The sequence below is a fragment of the Eriocheir sinensis genome, chromosome 70 (assembly GCF_024679095.1).
Source record: "Eriocheir sinensis breed Jianghai 21 chromosome 70, ASM2467909v1, whole genome shotgun sequence".
Classification (NCBI taxonomy): Eukaryota; Metazoa; Arthropoda; class Malacostraca; order Decapoda; family Varunidae; genus Eriocheir; species Eriocheir sinensis.
In genome coordinates this window covers 4,205,856-4,212,785 of record NC_066578.1, presented here as the reverse complement: position 1 = coordinate 4,212,785, position 6,930 = coordinate 4,205,856, and the positions used below count along the sequence as shown (strand labels likewise).

At 32.1% G+C, this 6,930-nt stretch overlaps 1 long non-coding RNA gene across 1 annotated transcript; it reads left to right on the top strand.

The window, feature by feature from the left end:
* The first annotated feature begins 16 nt into the window (after positions 1 to 16).
* LOC126988751 (uncharacterized) lies at positions 17 to 3,325 on the top strand. Its single transcript, XR_007742513.1, has 2 exons — positions 17 to 1,363; positions 1,485 to 3,325. It is a non-coding gene; the product is annotated as an uncharacterized LOC126988751 (long non-coding RNA).
* The last annotated feature ends 3,605 nt before the right edge of the window (positions 3,326 to 6,930 follow it).

Here is a 6,930-nt window from a genome sequence, read left to right as displayed (position 1 = left end):
CGAAGCTTAACACGGTGGAAAGAGGATTAAGGATATGAGAGTGGATGTGGTGAAGAGGAAGAAGAGGAGGACGCTGAGGCTTGCATCATGACGGAGCTATAAACTGATAAATGGTCGGGCAAAATGTTATAATTTACAATGTCTTACAAGATATGGCAAAGGTAATGCATATGAATATTGTATTACGAGTACCAAAATAAGGAAAATATTAAGGGGAAATGATTAGTTAAAGATAACAGAACACACGAAAAATAAGTGATTGCAAAATAGAGAAAATATTAGATATGGATATATGTGAAAGATAATGGGTGTATTAAGACTGAATTACGGGTACTGAGAATAGGAAAAGATGAAGGGGAAATAATAAGCAAAAGATGATAGAACTTACGAAAAAATAAGTGATTACAAAATAGAGAAAATGTAGTCATGGATAAATATGAAAGATAACGAATATATTAAAACTGAATTACGAGTACTGAGAATAGGAAAAGATGAAGGGCAAATAATAAGAAAAAAAGATATAGAACACAAGAAAAACTAAATCATTGCAAAATAGAGAAAAAAAGTTAATGTAATGGATTAGTATGAAAATAATTAGTGTATTAGACGGAATTACAAGCACCGATATAAGATAAAGAAAAAGGGATAATGGGCAGTAGAGAAAAACGACAACACACGAAAAAAATACGAGTTACTGCAAGATAGTGAAGAAAGATAATGCGATATAGATAGAAAGATAAGGGAAAGGAAAGGTAAAAGTATATTACGATGAACTGAGAGTGCCAAGTGATCGCTGAGAAACGCTGGAAAAGTTTGCTGTAACGATTTTTCTTACAGTAATGGAGGCAGATTAAGGACAAAAAAACGTACAGTGAGGGAGGCAGGTTAAGGACAAAACACGTACAGTAAAGGGAAGCAGCTCAAGGACAAAAAACGTACAGTGAGTGAGGCAGTTCAAGGACAAAACACGTACAGTAAAGGGAAGGAGCTCAAGGACAAAAAACGTACGGTAAGTGAGGCAGTTCAAGGACAAAAAACAACAACAACAACAACAAAAAAAAACCGTACAGTATGATACGTAGGCATGTCAAGGTAAAAAAAAACGAAAACCTAACAACATTTAATCAACAACAACAACAAAAACAAGGATATAAAACAACCTGGTCTATTTCTTATTTGTTTATTTTATACATATCTCCTTAATATAACTCACACGGTATAAAAACATTGATCAGGACGGTCAAACATAAGCACAACAAAAAATAAAACACCTACAGGTTACCGCTGGATTTGCCTATTGATCTTGTACATATCTCCTTAATATAAATCACACTATATGAAGACAATTGTTATCACATTCAAGGTAAAATGACAGAAAAATAAAATACATACAAGTTTTCGCTGGATTTGCCTATTTGTTGATCTTGTACATATCTCCTTAATATAAATCACACTCTTTGAAGACAATTGTTATCATATCAAAGGTAAAATGACAAAAAAATAAAATACATACAGGTTTTCGCTGGATTTGCCTATTTGTTGATCTTGTACATATCTCCTTAATATAAATCACACTCTATGAAGACAATTGTTATCATATTCAAGGTAAAATGACAGAAAAATAAAATACATACAGGTTTTCGCTGGATTTGCCTATTTGTTGATCTTGTACATATCTCCTTAATATAAATCACACTCTATGAAGACAATTGTTATCATATTAAAGGTAAAATGACGGAAAAATAAAATACATACAGGTTTTCGCTGGATTTGCCTATTTGTTGATCTTGTACATATCTCCTTAATATAAATCACACTCTATGAAGACAATTGTTATCATATCAAAGGTAAAATGACAGAAAAATAAAATACATACAAGTTTTCGCTGGATTTGCCATTTGTTGATTTTGTATATACGTATCTCCTTAATATAAACCACACGATATGAACACAATAATCAACACAGCAAAATAAGAGTAATTAACACAAAACTGAAATACATCCAGGTTTTATTGCAACGTATATCACCGGCATTAACTTTGAAGCAGACGGATTGATACATTACGGCATAAAATGGAACACAGCAGCGCCAGCATCAACATTACTGACAACAGGTGCGGGGAGCGGGCGGCCTTACAGCGAACACCGGCTTTTTGCGCTTGTGGGAATGGCTTGACTTTCTGTGTGAATAGAGCGTAGAAAAGACCCGTGCTACTTTTACGGTAGATGCAGGCTTAGTGTGTTAATTTTTTTTTTTTTTTTTACAACAAAGGAGGCAGCTCAAGGGCACACAAAAAAAGAAAACAATAATAAAAAAAAATCCCGCTCATTAAAAACACCTTGAACAGTCTCATTTAGCAAAACACCTGATGAAAACTTGGAAAATGCGGCTAAATTGCACGATTATTATTATTATTATTATTATTATTATTATTATTATTATTATTATTATTATTATTATTATTATTATTATTATTATTAACATTATTAGTCGTATTTTTCCTATTATTAGTATTTTCATAATTACATTGTTAAAATCGTTGTTATCAGTGGTGTTAATAATAATAATAATAATAATAATAATAATAATAATAATAATAATAATAATAATAATAATAAAAATATAAGTAATGATATTGAGTTTACACGGTCTATAAAGTCCCCAATTAACAGTTTATGAAGTAAAAAAAAAACTACCTTTTACAAAGTCACCAATGGCCACTGTTTAAAGGTGCAAAATGAATGATTATACAATTCCAGTTGACATTTTTGAAGGTCCCAAATTGACAGTTTATGAAAACTCCAATTAACAGTTTATGGAGCCCCAGTTTACGGTTTATAAAGTCATAAATCGAAGTAATATAAAGTGTCCGGCTGGCAGTTTATGATGTTTGGAATTGACGGTTCAAAAGTACAGAATTTGCTTCATAAAGTTAATGATGGAGAGTTTAAAAAGTCCAGCAATGGTTATTTTAAATTCTTCAATATACACTTTATGAATTTCCTTATTTCTAAAGTTTGTAAGTACTAAAGTGACGGTTTATAAAAGTATACAATGTTCTACGTTGTCATTTTATAAAGTTCATATCGACAGTTTATAAGCTCCCTCATTGACAGGATAAAACTTCCACGATTGACAGCTTATAGTCTCACTAAGAATTAAAAAGTCCGTGAACACAGTTTGTAAAGTGCAAAATTAACTGATGTGATAGTTTAACTTAACAGTTTTTAAAGTCCCAAATTGACAGTTTATAAGGTCCCATATTGACAGTTTATAAAGTCCCAAATTGACAGTTTATAAAGTCCCAAATTGACAGTTTATAAAGTCCCAAATTGACAGTTTATAAAGTCCCAGATTGACAGTTTATAAAGACCTAAATTAACAGTTTATAAGTCCCAAATTGACAGTTTCTAAGTCCCAAATTGACAGTTTATAAAGTCCCAAATTGACAGTTTATAAAGTCCCAAATTGACAGTTTATAAAGTCCCAAATTGACAGTTTATAAAGTCCCAAATTGACAGTTTATAAAGTCCCAGATTGACAGTTTATAAATAAGTCCCAAATTGACTGTTTATAAAGTCCCAAATTGACAGTTATTGACAGTTTATAACAGTTTATAAAGTTCAAAATTAACAATTTATAAAGTCCCAAATCGACAGTTTATAAAGTCCCAGATTGACAGTTTATAAAGACCTAAATTAACAGTTTATAAGTCCCAAATTGACAGTTTATAAACTCCAAAATTGACAGTTTATAAAGTCCCAAATTGACAGTTTATAAAGTCCCAAATTGACAGTTTATAAAGTCCCAAATTGACAGTTTATAAAGTCCCAGATTGACAGTTTATAAAGACCTAAATTAACAGTTTATAAGTCCCAAATTGACTGTTTATAAAGTCCCAAATTGACAGTTTATAAAGTCCCAAATTGACAGTTTATAAACTCCAAAATTGTCAGTTTATAAAGTCCCAAATTGACAGTTTATAAAGTTCAAAATTAACAATTTATAAAGTCCCAAATCGACAGTTTATAAAGTCCCAAATTGACAGTTTATAAAGTCCAAAGTTGACAGTTTACAAAGTCCCAAATTGACAATTTATAAAGTCCAAAATTGACAATTTATAAAGTCCCAAATCGACAGTTTATAAAGTCCCAAATTGACAGTTTATAAAGTCCCAAATTGACAGTTTATAAAGTCCCAAATTGACAGTTTATAAAGTCCCAAATTGACAATTTATAAAATCCCAAATCGACAGTTAATAAAGTCCCAAATGACAGTTTATAAAGTCCCAAATTGACAATTTATTAAGTCCCAAATCGACAATTTATAAAGTCCCAAATTGACAATTTATAAAGTCCCAAATCGACAGTTTATAAAGTCCCAAATTGACAGTTTATAAAGTCTCAAATCGACAGTTTATAAAGTTCCAAATTTACAGTTTATAAAGTTCCAAATTTACAGTTTATAAAGGCCCAAATCGACAGTTTATAAAGTCCCAAATTTACAGTTTATAAAGGCCCAAATCGACAGTTTATAAAGTCCCAAATTGACAATTTATAAAGTCCCAAATTGACAATTTATAAAGTCCCAAATTGACAATTTATAAAGTCCCAAATTGACAATTTATAAAGTCCCAAATCGACAGTTTATAAAGTCCCAAATTGACAGTTTATAAAGTCCCAAATTGACAATTTATAAAGTCCCAAATCGACAGTTTATAAAGTCTCAAATCGACAGTTTATAAAGTTCCAAATTTACAGTTTACAAAGTTCCAAATTTACAGTTTATGAAGTCCCAAATTGACAGTTTATAAAGTTCCAAATTTACAGTTTATAAAGGCCCAAATCGACAGTTTATAAAGTTCCAAATTTACCGTTTATAAAGTTCCAAATTTACAGTTTATAAAGTTCCAAATTTACAGTTTACAAAGTCCCAAATTGACAGTTTATAAAGTTCCAAATTTACTGTTTATAAAGTCCCAAATTGACAGTTTATAAAGTTCCAAATTTACAGTTTACAAAGTTCCAAATTTACAGTTTATAAAGTCCCAAATTGACAGTTTATAAAGTTTCAAATCTACAGTTTATAAAGTCCCAAATCGACAGTTTATAAAGTCCCAAATTTACAGTTTATAAAGTTCCAAATTGACAGTTTATAAAGTCCCAAATTGACAGTTTATAAAGTTTCAAATCTACAGTTTATAAAGTCCCAAATCGACAGTTTATAAAGTCCCAAATTTACAGTTTATAAAGTTCCAAATTGACAGTTTATAAAGTCCCATATCAACAGTTAAAAGATAACCAAATTGACACTACATGAATTCTTAAATACATAGTTTACTAAGTCCAAGATCGACAGTTTAAATAGTCCCCCGCTGACAGGATATAAATTTCACGATTGACAATTTGTTTCATTGAGAAATATAAAGTCCCTGATGGACAATTTGAAAGTGAAAAACTAACATTTAATGTAGTTTAAATGTACAGTTAATAATATAATATTTTTACAGTTAAAGACATTCTACATTGACACATATTAAATACAAAATTGAGTGATAATGAAACCTGAAAGTGACGGTAAATAAAGTCCCAAATTGATTGTTCAAATCCGTCTTTTTATATACTCCCAAATGGACAGCAGGTTGTGCACGCGTGCCTTTCATAACGATGAAAAGAAATACCTTTGGGTTAAGCTTTCTTTTTAACAATCTGATTCGTCAATAATATTTTTCTAACGTTTCTTTATATTAGTTTTTCAATTCTCTTCTGTTCTTTCTATTTTTTTTCTGTAAACGAATGCGTTTTTATTTATATTTTCAGTCTCCTTTCGTTTCACTTTTTTTTTCTCTGCCTCGTCCCTGTTTGAGTTTTTTTTCCAGTCCATCCCTTTCGTTTTTTTCACTCTTCCTTTTACTTTCTTCATGTCTGTCCTCCTTTTCTTCCGCTCTGCCTTCTGTTTGTTTCATGGTGTTGAGCTCAGGGATGTTTTTCATTTTCTTTTCTTCAATCCAACCCTCTTAGCTGTGAACACTCCCTCCACCACACACACACACACACACACACTAATCCTTCTTCTTCTTCTTCTTCTTCTTCTTCTTCTTCTTCTTCTTCTTCTTCTTCTTCTTCTTCTTCTTCTTTTTAATATGCATTTTCATATTCACAATCATCTTCATCTTCATCGTCACATGCCTCTGCATATTCTTCATATTCCTTATAATTGATTTCATCTTCAGATACATCAGCTGCATTTTCACATTCTTCATAATTAATTTCATATACATTTACTTCGTCTGGATGTTTTTCATACTCATTTTCATCTTCATTTTCATTTTCTTATTTGTTTTCGTATTCATGTTCTTGTTCGTCTTTATTTTCATTTTCTTCATCATCATCTTCATATCGTCTTCATATAAATATTTTTCATATTCATTTTCTTCATCTTCATATAAATCTCCATATTGTTCGTCTTCATCTGGATACTCATCTCCTTGCACGGCATGGCGGTGTTTACTCAGCGACAGCCTCTTCTTCGCCAAACTCATAAACCTCTCAAGGTTGATGCCTCCCTCATTGTGCCGCTCCGTCGCCACGTCCGCCTCCATGCTGGTCACCGCTTCAGCAATAGTGTCCTGGCTCTTCCCCGCCAGCTGGCCGGCCAAGGTCAACATATGAGTCAAGAGACTCATCTGTGTCATCGCCAGAGTGTCCAGGTCATCGTCGGTCACTTTAGTTTGCTCCTCTGGATCCTTGTGAGCATTCTCGTTACGAACACCCTTCAGCTGATACAACACCTGCCCCAAGGAGGGTTGCTGCCCCATTTCTACTTGGCTGTGCCACGGCGGGTTGTCTGATGGGATATTACCAGCATGAAAAAGCAGCTTGTACAGGAGAGTAATATCCATTTTTGCTGGATCAGTTCTTTCGAGAATC